General features: G+C 40.8%; 1 protein-coding gene across 1 annotated transcript in view; it reads left to right on the top strand.

Annotated features, from left to right (window-relative positions):
- The first annotated feature begins 1,696 nt into the window (after positions 1–1,696).
- tnrc6ba (trinucleotide repeat containing adaptor 6Ba) overlaps positions 1,697–13,445 on the top strand; it is a 70,745-nt gene continuing 58,996 nt past the window's right edge. The window contains 1 exon segment of the mRNA XM_084323756.1: positions 1,697–1,963. The gene's annotated coding sequence lies outside the window, so the exon portion shown is untranslated.

Here is a 13,445-nt window from a genome sequence, read left to right as displayed (position 1 = left end):
CATAACCAGTTCGAAACAAGGCGGACATTAATAAAATGTTCAATCAATCAATCAATCCAATAACAAGCTGTATATATTCTCTCCCCATCGTATGTATATTTCTCTCCCACCCACTAGGGTTGGGCACCGAAAACCGGTTCTAATAGGAACCGGTTCCTAACTTCCGGTTCTGGAAGTAACATATTTGCAACATATTTGCATTTCGATTCTTAATTTCGATTCTTAAAAAAAAATTAAATAAAATAAAAAAACGTTGTTAATTAATACCCTAGTTACAGTACAGCAACCAAATTAAACTGTATCAAGTCAACTGAAAATGTGAATAGTATGAAAAAAATGTAAGATTAAAAAAAAAAAAAAAAATCTCCTGCGAAATAAGCTGTGACCTGTTTTGACTTGCACATCAAATAATCGGAATCGAGAATCGTTTAGAACAGGAATCGATATGGAGAATCGGAACCGGAACCGGAATCGTTCAAATCCAAACGATGCCCAACCCTACCACCCACCCACCCCCTCCTAATGTACAGTCCCCTCCCCATCATATGTATATACTCTGTCAGGATCTATGGTTAACAGTACTGTATATTTGCATATCGTATATGTCACAAATGTAACAGTACTAAATACCTGTATGTCATGTATGTCCCTATGCCATAAATGTCATGATGTCATGTATGTTGTGCAGGGATGTGCACAGGACTTTAGAGGGGCAGGTGCTCAAAGGCTGAAAAGGGCACTACACTTGTGCTTATATATTAACCGAGCGCGCGTAAGGGCCCTTTTCGGGCGGGGGCCCCCTTTTTATGCAAATATTGAATATTCAACTATAATAATCAGTGCAGGAGCTCGCTTATCCTTGAAAGACACTTTTATCACTGACTTAAAAGGCCCATACATCTCCATAAATGTTCAGGGGGGAGGGAATAAGTGCGTACCCTACAGACCCCAAGAAGTGCTGTATATTCTGTATTGTTTAATATAAATGCATTTTTATTCCAATCCCGATTTGTATTTGAGATTCCCAAATCCCATCGGACTTGACTTCTTCGTGTCCCTCAATGAATGTAATACCAGCATTCAACTGTATGCGCCACAGCGGTTTCTATCATCATCATCATCACCACCCACGCTATGCATAAAATATATAGGTCCGCGGAGAGGCACGCTGAGGAGGCCGTGCAAACTGCAATGGAATATGGGGCATCTCTCTTTCTTTACCTAATATTTTGATTCTATCCTGACATTTTTCAGTTGGAAGGGCAGGGTAAAAAAAGAAAAATCTAAATCAAAAAGGGCACTTTTTTGATGAGGCTCAAAAGGGCAGGTGCTCAAGCACCCCTTGGCCTCTATGTGTGCATGTGCCTGATGTTGTGTATGTCATAAATGTCACTATGAATTGAAAATGGGGGACCCTGATGTAAACAAGACAAACGTCTTTCTCTGGTCTGCATCACCTTAACAATTGTATGTACTGTATTGTACCCATTCTGCAATCTGTTAATACAGTTTTCAATCAATTCAATCAAACCTCCGAGCTGCTTCTATAGAAAGCAGGTTCGTGGCTGCCACAGGCTTGCCCCCCTTGAGAGGATTCTCCGGCGCTGCAGCTGGACCCTGTTGGCTGCAGCACCGCGCTGGCCGCTGGAGACGCTTCATGCCGAGCAGCAAAATGGCCGACCGTCAACCAACTGACTCCACAGCGCTTTGAAATTCAAAATTCTTCTGCACATTATAGGTTTACATACCGTCATAACGTTAGTACTTATTTACATACCAGTAGCTTAAGAGGAGTATATTTCGTTATTATCCGTCACTTACTTGATTATTCTGCTCAGGCGTAACGCTGTTCGTGTAGCCTCGACGAATGCCTCAAAAAAAGCTAAAAAAAAAATCGCACTGAAGAAGCACTTTAGCGGAGCTAGCTAGGACGGCTAGCTGTTTTTCATATGTGATTCCTGAGGTAAGTGGGTTCATAAATGGTGACGTTGTGTTAATATTAATACATGTTAATGTCCATGCATAGCGACGTTATCGACACATGTTTTTGCTCGATTTTCGCTGATGCGTTTCAATGCAAACACGACTGCGTGCAACCGATGCTAACACTAGCTAACGTGTTAGCACACGGTGGTGCCTGCGGTCCTGCTCGGTGTGTGTGCTGCTGGGGAGGAACCTGAACCCAAACCTTAATAACGCTACCTGGCACATTATTAGACATTCCAGCACTCGGTGCTGCACAACACCACCAGCTCATCATCATCATCATCAGTGCTATTGCTTTGTTATTAACGTTGGTTGTTTCCAACCTCAAGCAACAGCTGTGACGTTAGCCTTTAATAGAAAGCTAGCAAAAGCTGCTGTTGCAATTTCAATGTTGTAACGTTAGCGAGCTAACTGGAACCGTGCCTTAATAATAACGTTACCAGCGTATTCTGTTAACTTAATAACGTTATTATGTTAAAGATAACGTTGCCTATGGTTACTGTATGTTTGCTTTTAATGACCACATCATATCCGTTCTAAGCTCTTTGCTTTCATAAATCTCTCAATAATGTACAGTCTCCTCCCCATCATATGTATATATACTCTGTCAGGATCTATGGCTAACAGTACTGTATATTTGCATATCGTATATGTCACAAATGTAACAGTACTATATACCTGTGTATGTCATGTATGTCCCTATGCCATAAATGTCATATTTCTACGTCATAAATGTCACTATGAATTGAAAATGGGGGACCCTGATGTAAACAAGACTTGAAACGTCTTTCTATGGTCTGCATCCCCTTAACAATTGTGTGTATTGAGCCGTACTGTATTGTACCCATTCTGCAATCTGTTGATAACGTTTTCAATCAATCAATCCATAAATCTCTCAGGCTGAGGCTGGGTACGTTATGATGACTATATCGCACTATAGGGAATAGACAGCTGTAGTTGGTGTTCGAAGGGAGTTACAGGCCGATTTGACAGCTTGATCAACGCAACTTGTGTGTGTGTTAATTGGTTACACCGCTCTAGTAAGCTCTGTGTGTTCTCTTAGCCTGGCCTGGGTCGAGGTCGTCAGCGCTTTCAATAGGACAGTTTCGTTTTCCGCCAGTGTATGTCAGCTTGATTGTTATTTATGGGCCTGTTGAGAATATAACTATTCATGACACAAGCGGGAGTCTGGTCTTAACAATTGGGCTTTCAGGGGGCACGCCGTCATCTGCAGGTGACCACTCTGCTTGTCTGTGTGTTCTGTTGACAGTCTGGTTTTTGGGTTAAACGGTGGAAGTCTTTTGTGAAAGGCTGCGACAGAACACCTCATGAACACCATGATGACGAGACCCTTCTTTTTCGCCACATTTGAAATAGTCTGCATCGTCTGATTAACAGGCATGTTAGCGCTCTCCCTTGTGTCAATCCCGCAAGTGTCAAATGGTCGTCATCGGCCATTGAAAACCCCATATCGGTCGACCACTAGTTTTTGTACATTATGTAGTTGTGAGCAGTCTCGATCCAAAATGCTGTTGCATGCATTAGTGTGGCATGGGTGTCTCAAGACAAGTTCATCAGCATGCCAGTTGTTCCAACAACCTTGGTCAGTGTTTATTAGTAGTCATATTAGTGTATTCTAATGGGATTGCAATGCAGGCATGTGAAGCCCTCCTAGTCGATCGATACTACTCATAACATGATAGTACTCATAACTGGTGCTCTGAAAAGACTCAAATACTGGTTAGGGATGGGTACCGAAACCCGGTATATAACGGGCCCTGGGGCTAAATGATTAAATATCGTAGTATTGATAAGCTCCGGTGTTACCGGTTCTGCTATCGGTATTGGAGAACTTTAAGAAAATAAGATGTCCTATTTATTTAGGCTACCTAAAGGTTATCTTGCACCTTCTATCTCACCAACTCTGTTTCTTAAGACATACCGGTACATTTTATGGTGCATTTTCGCTATTCTCAATCCAGAAGAGAGATCTCTCTCTTGCAGCCTGTCGTGGGTGGGGGCCAGCTCTCTCTGCCTCTCTCTCTCTCTCTCTCTCTCTCTTTCTCTCTCTCTCTCTCACTCACTCACTCACTCACTCACTCACTCACTCACTCACTCACTCACTCACTCACTCACTCACTCACACACACACACACATTCATTCACATATATCGTTTTTTTTCACTGTACCTATGCTGTACTCATGCTGGGCCAGGGTATTGGCACCCTTTGTGCCACAGGAATAATGAGAAAATATTGGTCCTGTTCAATGGAGTCCCTACTTACCATAGCAAATTAGCAACCACTCACTGCATGATTTCTACAGACTATCAGCCACTCGGTAGAGATCGCACTTATTTTTGACCCATGTTTATATCTTAATCTGCAGTGATTTCGACATTAATTTCAGTTGATCTGAATAAATGTTAAATATTTCTAGCTAGGCGCTTCGGCTAGCTAACATAATAGGCTTTCAGACAGCTAGCTAAATAGCTTTAGTACTAGTTAAATATTTAATTGAATAATTAATTAGCTGTTAATTGGCTAGTTGACTTTAAGTCCCCTACATATACTAGTAGTATACTATACAATATACTAGACCTGCATCTTAAAATCTAAATTGAAAACATGTCTTCAATCTTACTGTATTGGGAGAATTGTTTTCCTTTCAAATCAAAGGTGGGTAAACTATGAATAATGATAACAGCAATAGCTTATCATCACCAGGCTGTATATGAAAGAAATGCATGCAGGCCTATGTAGGCTTTTTTTTCAGAATAATAGAAACATTTAATTTTTTTTACATTTCCTTTCAAAGACCCCATTATCACATCAATACTTTCTATAATTTATATTTATTTCAATCATAAAGTTCACAAAGTTAGGCTACCTAAATTATTTCCCAAATGAAAGGGTGGAGAACTGTCATGAAATTTCCCATGACTAATAAACTCATGACAACACCGGTCAGATTACCGGTGACACCGGACATTTTACAAACTGACACTCAATATCTGTAGAGCGCTTACTTTGATCTTTAACGTTATGCGGCTACCGTGATCCACTGTCTGTCCGTCCGTCTATATCCGTTTTTAATTACTTTTCAATGACCAGTATCCATTTGTTTATCATTATGTTATCATTTTAAATGTTTAAAATAAACCAACGGACACTCGGGACAGTAATACCGTCCATCAATTTTCTATCTGCTCATTGATGGATCAATGTAGCTGCAACCTTATTTAGTGCATTCTGCGAACATACTGTTACTGGTCTGGACTGGTCCTCTGAGCTCCTCTCCAGTCGAGCTGCGGCAGGGTTTAAATCTGAAATCCTCTGCCATCATTGTGTAACCTGTCGTTTTGTCTCTAGAGCCTCCTTTATTTCCTTCACCTAAAGTAAAATCTCCTCTAAAAGTGAAACTTAAGCTAATCTACTGCGACTCAGCTGCACAGACCTATAAAATAGATCTGCTGTCTGCGCATATATGTTAGTTTATAATGTTGTCTAAGTACAAACAAATTCGATTTTTTTTTATGAATGTGGGCACTGATATGCGAAAATGAACTAAATGGGTTTTATTTATATAAAAAGAAAAGCAATGAGCATACATTTGGTGGGCAAGTAATGTACACGATGAATACCTGAACACAGAGTAACACCGGTAACACTGACTGCCACTGCAAGCCTACCCTCCACTACATCCCTGATTGCATATTTACTTTGAACAATGCCTGCACATCACCAATGATGTCATCCCTGCCAGCACTCTTTGAAAGGGGGCCATTATTGTACTTTGGGGTGCCATTATGCCAGCACACTTTAAAGGGCCAGCTCACCGAAAAGAATGCAGGTTTATTTTGCACATAATCTCTCACATATTGAGAGTTTAAGGCTATGGTTAGACTAGTGTATTCCTGGCGGTTTTTTATACGTTTTTGACGACGTATGATGTCCTATCTACACAGAAACGCGTTTTTTGGCGTTTTTTTGTGGATACGGCTGAAACGCAAAATTGTGTTTGCGTTTGGAGATACGCAAAAAAACGAGTCGACAAACAGCGTGTAGTCAGCACGCTAGCCGTTGTTGCGAAAACGCCCATGCGCAGTAGATACCATCTGCGTGCCCTTCCGGTGACAGCAGAGTGTGTGTGTGTGTGTTTGGGACAGAGCTCCGTGTCCCAAATAGCTTCAGCTACCATGTGTTGTCAAGTTATTGTTATAAGGACCCCAGTCCAAGCTACAACAGTCTGCATTCCCTTAACAATTGTTTGTATTGAGCCGTATTGTATTGTACCCATATGCAATATGTTAAATAAAGTTTACATCCATTCATTCTGCTAGCATTACCGATGGCATGAGCAGCTGGCTAACGTGAGCTATCAGGATTCAGACCCTGTTAGCTCAGAGTTCCTCTTTCAACTTAAGAAGCATTAAACAAAATGGCCCAGTCATCTATTCACCTTTGTTTAATACACACAGCGTTGTCTCTAATGTTATCTAACTACTGATAGCTCGCGATATCATCAGTTTTGATGCTGGCTAAGTAGCGTGAGCTAACGTTAGCTTCTAGCCACAATGCTATATTGTTATAATGGCATACTCCATTGACGTTAGCATGCAGCTAACAATGCTACAATGCTACCGATCGTTTTTTAGCCTAAACTAGGGGTGGACGGTATAAACGGTATACGGTATAAACGGTATTAATTTGCTCTACGGTATGGATTTTGACTATACCGTTTAACCGGTAGAGCAGATCTAAAATAGCAATGACGTCATGTAACCACAGCGCGACTATTTCAATCGCATTTGCCCCTAAAAATAGATAGAATTAGTCATAGATAATAGATATGTGCAAACTGGAAAAAGTTATTTAGGAGGCTTCGCGCAGTGGGCGTGTCAACACGCAATTGTCATTTCATAATAAACACATATCACCGCGGCGCACAGCAAGTTTCAATTTCAGTTCCTGGCATTTTTAACCAGTGGAGAAAGGTAAGATATTTCCCTATCGTTTTTCTTATATGAATTATTCTACGTTAATAAAACATACCTGGTGATCAACTACAGTTTGCTGTAAACATTACGATATGTGTGTAGTGTTATGATAACGACGGCAGCAGCGGGAGCCGGGAGGACGGCGGCAGCAGTGGATTTGCGAATAGCATGCAGCTGCAGAGCCGCAGAGCCAGTGGCTCTTTCAGGTCTGGTCACAGGCCCGTCAAACAGCGCCCCCCCACCCTTGCGCCGTTCTGACCCCATCGTCTCTAAGCATTTTGTGTGTCAATTTGTTGACACATGTGTCAATTTGTTGACACAATTGTCAATTCTTAAAGCTGAGGATGAGTGGCACCTTTGTCTCAATTCTTATTCAATTCAATTCGCTCTGCGGCTCTGCAGCTACATATGCTTCTAGCAAAATCCAGCCCCGCTGTTTGCAATGGGAGCAGGAGTCTCGACTCGGGACTTATTTTATTTGGAATATAATGACTTTATACGCAAAAGTAGCCTAGTTTTAAGTTAAAATATTATAAATCTACATGCCTTGAGGATGTCATTCTTTATATAGCCTGCCTATCAGGCAAAAAAAAATGTCTAACAGAAACACTGATATCGTGATATATACCGTTACCGTCTATGCTTCAAATTATACCGTGATATAAATTTTAGACCATACCGTCCACCCCTAGCCTAAACTATCCGCTCTTGGTGGTCACTTGTGTTGATGTTAGTTTTGTTTCATCAACAAATGACAGGCAGAACACACAGTGAATGTATCCGTTTTGTTTATTGCACTTTTATTAGGCTTTGCTGAAAAAAGAATTGCTGCATTGAGCAAGATGGTGGCGCGGCATAGGCGCCTGCCTTATTGACATTTTGCTGGAGCTTCCAGGAAGTGTATTGGCACATTCGTTCTGATTGGTTGAAATTGCCTTCATGTTTGCCACCTACTGCCACCTACTGCTTTGGCAGTGTACTACATCAGTGTGCTCTGGTGACAAAAACGAAAAAAAAACTAAAGTGTGACTCGAGGCGCATGACGTCGCGGCGATACGCGGCGATGCGTATAAGAAAACAATACGAAGATGATACGAAAGGTGTAACCTCAGCCTAAGAGTTTGAACAAGTCCTCCAGTGATTTAATCAGAGCACACTTTACCCTTGTGTTGTCTTAATTACAGCTCAATGAAATGATGTAGCTGAAAATATACCAATAGGGATTGAAATTGTTCCATTTCCATAATTTCATTCAACTGTAACTAATGCAACACAAGGATTCAGTGTCCTCCAATGACATAACTGGAGGACATATTCAAACTCATTAACTCACAATAACTGGCGGACTAAATTTATGTGAGCAAAACTATTTACAGTTTTGCCATATCTGTGAGATTATGTGTACCCAAGCCATACTGAGCCATGGACAAAAGACAATGGAAAAGCATGGCGCAGTAGTGCAGTGGAAAAACCATAACATAACATAATAATAATAATAATGGATTGGATTTATATAGCGCTCTTCATGACACCCCAGTGACCCCAGAGCGCTTACAGAGTCCATTATTCGTTCATACACAGTCATACCGGTGGTGGTAAGCTACAATTGCAGCCAGAGCTGCCCTGAGGCAGACTCACGGAAGCGTGGCGAATAATCATCGCCTACGGCCGCTCCGACCACCACCAACATTCATTCACATGCATACACATTCATACGAGGCAAGTAGGTTAAGCGTCTTGCCCAAGGACACAACGGCAATGGGATGGACATGGGCTTGAGCGGAATTCGAACCACCAACCCTTCGATCATTGGACGACGCGCTCTACCCCTGAGCCAAAGCCGCCCCACAACAGACCCTGCTTAGTGACAATGGCGGAGAGAACTAAATGCTCAAAAGTCTGGTTATACTTCACTAGAGTTGATGGTGACGATGCCTGTTAACACAAGTGCAACAAGTGTTTTTGCATGTAAGGATGGAAATACAAGCAATCTTTCAAAACATCTAGCAAAAGTTCATTACATACAGGCAGAGAAAAGTTTACCTCCTAGTTAATCTCTGACTAGCTCCTAGTTCATCTCTACTGACTAGCTCCTAGTTCATCTCTACTGACTAGCTCCTAGTTCATCTCTACTGACTAGCTCCTAGTTCATCTCTCAGACTAGCTCCAAGTTCATCTCTCAACTGCCTTCGTTTGTCTAAGATTTAAAAAGGTTTAAACTTTACAGCACTGACAAAGTTGAACAAAGTGCTGTACAAGTCCCACAACATAAAAAATAAATATAATAAAAAAAATATTATTATTATTTTTTAATCGAAGCTTCGAATTAAAATCGAATCTCTGCCCTGAAGCTTCGAATTCCAAAAAAAATAATTCTAAGGTCAGCCCTAACTGTCTAGCTAGTTCATCTCTCAGACAAACAAGCAATGCTGTTTGTTATTTAAGATGAGGTCGGACTCTGCACTGACAGATTTGTGTTCATTCATTGTGCTGCTTTTATAAAGCCTCAAATGACGGCTTACAATATTTCATGAAAGCAGTGTTTCGTTTAAGATTTAAAAAGGTTTAAACTTTACAGCACTGACAAAGTTGAACAAAGTGCTGTACAAGTCCCACAACATAAAAAAAGAAAAATAATAATAAAAATGATTTATTATTATTATTTTTTTAATTGAAGCTTCGAATTAAAATCGAATCTCGGCCCGAAGCTTAGAATTCCAAAAAAAATTCGAAGGTCAGCCCTAACTGTCTAGACTCTAGCTCCTAGTTCATCTCTCAGACTAGCTAGTTGGTTGTTTGCAGCTGGTTTGAAAGCGAAAGTAAACAGGCTTCTCTGCTGGCTGTGGCTCCAGGGGAGTTACAGTTCTGGCTCTGCTAGGGCCTAAAAGAAAAAATTGTTTGGTTCCGGTTGCTGACCGACCCTGCTGATTTAGGGGTGACACTGCAACCCAATTTATTTTATGCCCAGTTTCTTTTCTATCTTTTGGCGCTTTTTTGGTGGACAAACCACTGCACATGTGCACCGTGACTCGCGACTGGAGACTAGGGCATAAAAGAAAATATTGTTTGTTTCCTGTTGGTTGTCAGTGGGTAGGTAGGGAATTTATTTAATTTTTTATTTAATTCTTTCCCACGGCGACTATGGATAGGGAATTTCTTTATTTAATAAAAATTTTCACAACAACATGGATGCATGTACTCTGCCAGCATGTTTAATATCCATAATACTAAAGGTTTGACTAAGATTTGTATGAAACTTTATTGAACAAAAATCTTTTTCATATATATATATATTTTTTTTTTTAAATGTTTTTTTTTAAAACTCATAAAATAAATTGGGTCGCACCTAAATCGGCGTGGTTGGTCGGCAACCGGAAACAAACCATTTATTCTTTTAGGCCTAGCTCTGCTAGCACACATAGCCTACTGTGTACAGACGGTTTCAAACTGTATTTTAAATTAGAAAGCAAACAAAATAAATGGACAAGAGAAAAATAAATCTCAATTTGGTCACTATTGTCATTTGGACAAGCAAAGCCATTACTTTTTTTTTTATTATCGATCGATCGACTGACAGACAACTGAGTGACCCAGTTCAAAAGGTAGGCGATACTGCCACCTGTCGGGATTCGATTGTCATTGCAATTATTACGTAGGCAGCGGTGCCAGGGAGACACAGGCACAAGTGTTTAGAATGGGAAAATCGGAAAAAAAGGATCTAAACCCGAACTATCTCGGGTTTGGCGCTCAACTCTTGGATTTTAAACCCGATAAATCCCGGGTTTGGCACAGAATGAGTTAAAGACATGCCCAGCCACTTGATGCAAATCGCATGCAGCTTCGGGCAAAAACCATGCAGTATTTTGCATGCAGTACAAATGTGTTATTTTTGCCTATTCTAAAAATGACATATTTGAATATTATGCATACCGGGGTCTCTAAACGGTCTTGGATTTGCTTCCGAGCTGAGACTCTTATGGGTTTAATGAGCCCAGTTGTATTAATGTGTGATGATGTTAGTCCCCATAGTAGCCATTTCATTGTAGTGAGATCATTTTTTGAAACTTGACCTCGCTGTAAAATGATGTATTGTGATGTCTAGGCAGGGAGCGAAATTAACTTTTTGACTCACCGGCCAGTGGCGGGTAGATGGGAAGAGTCTACCCGCCAAGCATATTTCTTACCTGCCAATATATATTTTATATATACAATTTTTTTTTAAATAAAATATATATTATATAATCATACTTGTAGTTGTATTATCTGCGAGACATCGCCACCACGCAATAAGTCAAAATGCTTGCTATCTGCAAACAGCTCCACTGTCTGTTTTGGCTGTGTTGCTCTTCTAGAAAAATAATCCTTTCAGGGTTGCCTATTGAAATACTGTACACTTTCCTACTGTACACTTTCCTGATTAATTGAAATGGGGGACCCTGATGTAAACAAGACGAAAGTCTTTCTCTGGTCTGCATCCCCTTAACAATTGTGTGTATTGAGCTGTACTGTATTGTACCCATTCTGCAATCTGTTAATAAAGTTTTCAATCAATCAATCACACAGACCATTGATTGACAGTCGAGTCTGCCAATTACATCACATCGCTTGCACTCCGGTGCTGCAGCTGGACCCATTGCCCACCTCTGCTGTTGATAACGCTAGCCAAGTTATTATACACACAGATACACAGTGGGCCAGTGACTTTGGTGTAGGGGTGTAACAATGCATCGATCCTAAGGGGGAAATTCAACTGCATCGATTTGAAAATGTTAGAATAGATTATCGCAATTTTAATGTGTACACGTTATGTTATTGTCATGTCCGTTACAGCGAACACACCGACATACGCTACTGCATCAACGTTATGATTAACAAAGCAAGGCATTCGTTTTGTTGCATTAACGTTATATTACTATTGCTATCGATAAATCTAGGTGTTCTAAAATCTATTGCTATTGGTAAGAGAGACTATAATAAGTTGGTGTCTCGGAAAACGAGAGCCCTGATCGCGGAGTTTCAGGAAGTAAACAAGAAAAATGAGAGCTTCCGATTGGTCATTTGCTTTATTTCCCATGAAACCAGTCACTTCACTCTACTGTGATTGGACCGTTGGCTTGAGTGCAATGTGGGACTTGTAGTTTTTTAACGATCTCGCAGCGGAGGAAAAAAAAGACGAGAGGCTATAATCTGTATTCGCACAGCGTGCGCCAGCGTTTCCGTTAGCCGGTAATTACCGGTATTTGACCGGCAAAATCTGTTGAAGTCCGACATATTTAATCTCTCCGGTCATAATGTCCGGTGAAAATAATTCCCTCTAAACACAATTCGATTATTTGAATTGTATTAAAATAGGCTAAAATTAAATAGCCTATGCGATGAACGAAACAAACAATCATTACATTTGTTTCATCGTTGCTTCACCAAGCAGCCAGTCTAATAATGACATCCTGTTGTCAGCGCGAGCTGGCTGCTGATATATTTGCGAGAAGCATCCATCTGCCGGCCGGCAGGGTGCAGTACTCCAATTCAGCCATTGGCAATTCAGCTGTTGGGTGGGGGCGCTGCTGAGCGGTTTCCAGACCGGACCTAAAAACACTGCTGCTCCATGCTTCACGTAAATATATCAGCAGCCAGCTCGCGCTGACAACAGGATGTCATTATTAGACCGGCTGCTTGGTGAAGCAACGATGAAACAAATTATTGTTTCGTTCATCGCATAGGCTATTTAATTTTAGCCTATTTTAATACAATTCAAATAATCAAATTGTGTTTAGAGGGAATTATTTTCACAGGACATTATGACCAGCACCAGTCGTTGGGAGGTGGAGATATACATCACGCAAACCCACGATAATGTGCCGTCTCTCTCTGCCAAATTTCTCAGTTCTTCGCTTGATATAATTAATACAAATGTCCAATATAACGGAATTCGTTAGCTCATAAAAATGTGATTATAACAGACTGCTGTTTATTAAGGTCGGGCAGACTGCCCACCGACACCTCAAGTCGGCAGCAGCACGAAGTCTCGAGGGACTTATTTTATTTGGAATATATTAATGACTGTATATACGCAAAAGTAGCCTAGTTTTAAGTTAAAATATTATAAATGCCTTGATGATGTCATTCTTTATATAGTCCTATCAATTGTTTTTAAGCTCAATAAACTCTGACCGGAATTTATCCCATTTGTCCGGTAGATTGAAATCTACCGGACACTCAGACCTGCAAAAAAAAATTCTAACGGAAACCCTGGCGTGCGCGTAATTGATTTTTACCGTTCGCATACAAATATTTTTAGGGGCCTGCTTATGAACTACACGTCTACACGCCACACGGCGGGCAGCCCTCTAAGTGTCATGCGCCAAAGGTAAAAACAGACCGCCCCTGGCGGGCGGCGGGCTTTAGTTTCGGTCCCTGTGTCTAGGATAATCACAGCCTTATGAAACTTTACAACCACAA

Source organism: Notolepis coatsorum (assembly GCF_963971535.1).
Source record: "Notolepis coatsorum genome assembly, chromosome: 10".
Classification (NCBI taxonomy): Eukaryota; Metazoa; Chordata; class Actinopteri; order Aulopiformes; family Paralepididae; genus Notolepis; species Notolepis coatsorum.
The sequence above is the reverse complement of the archived record's forward strand: the minus strand, read 5'-3'. Positions and strand labels throughout refer to the sequence as shown.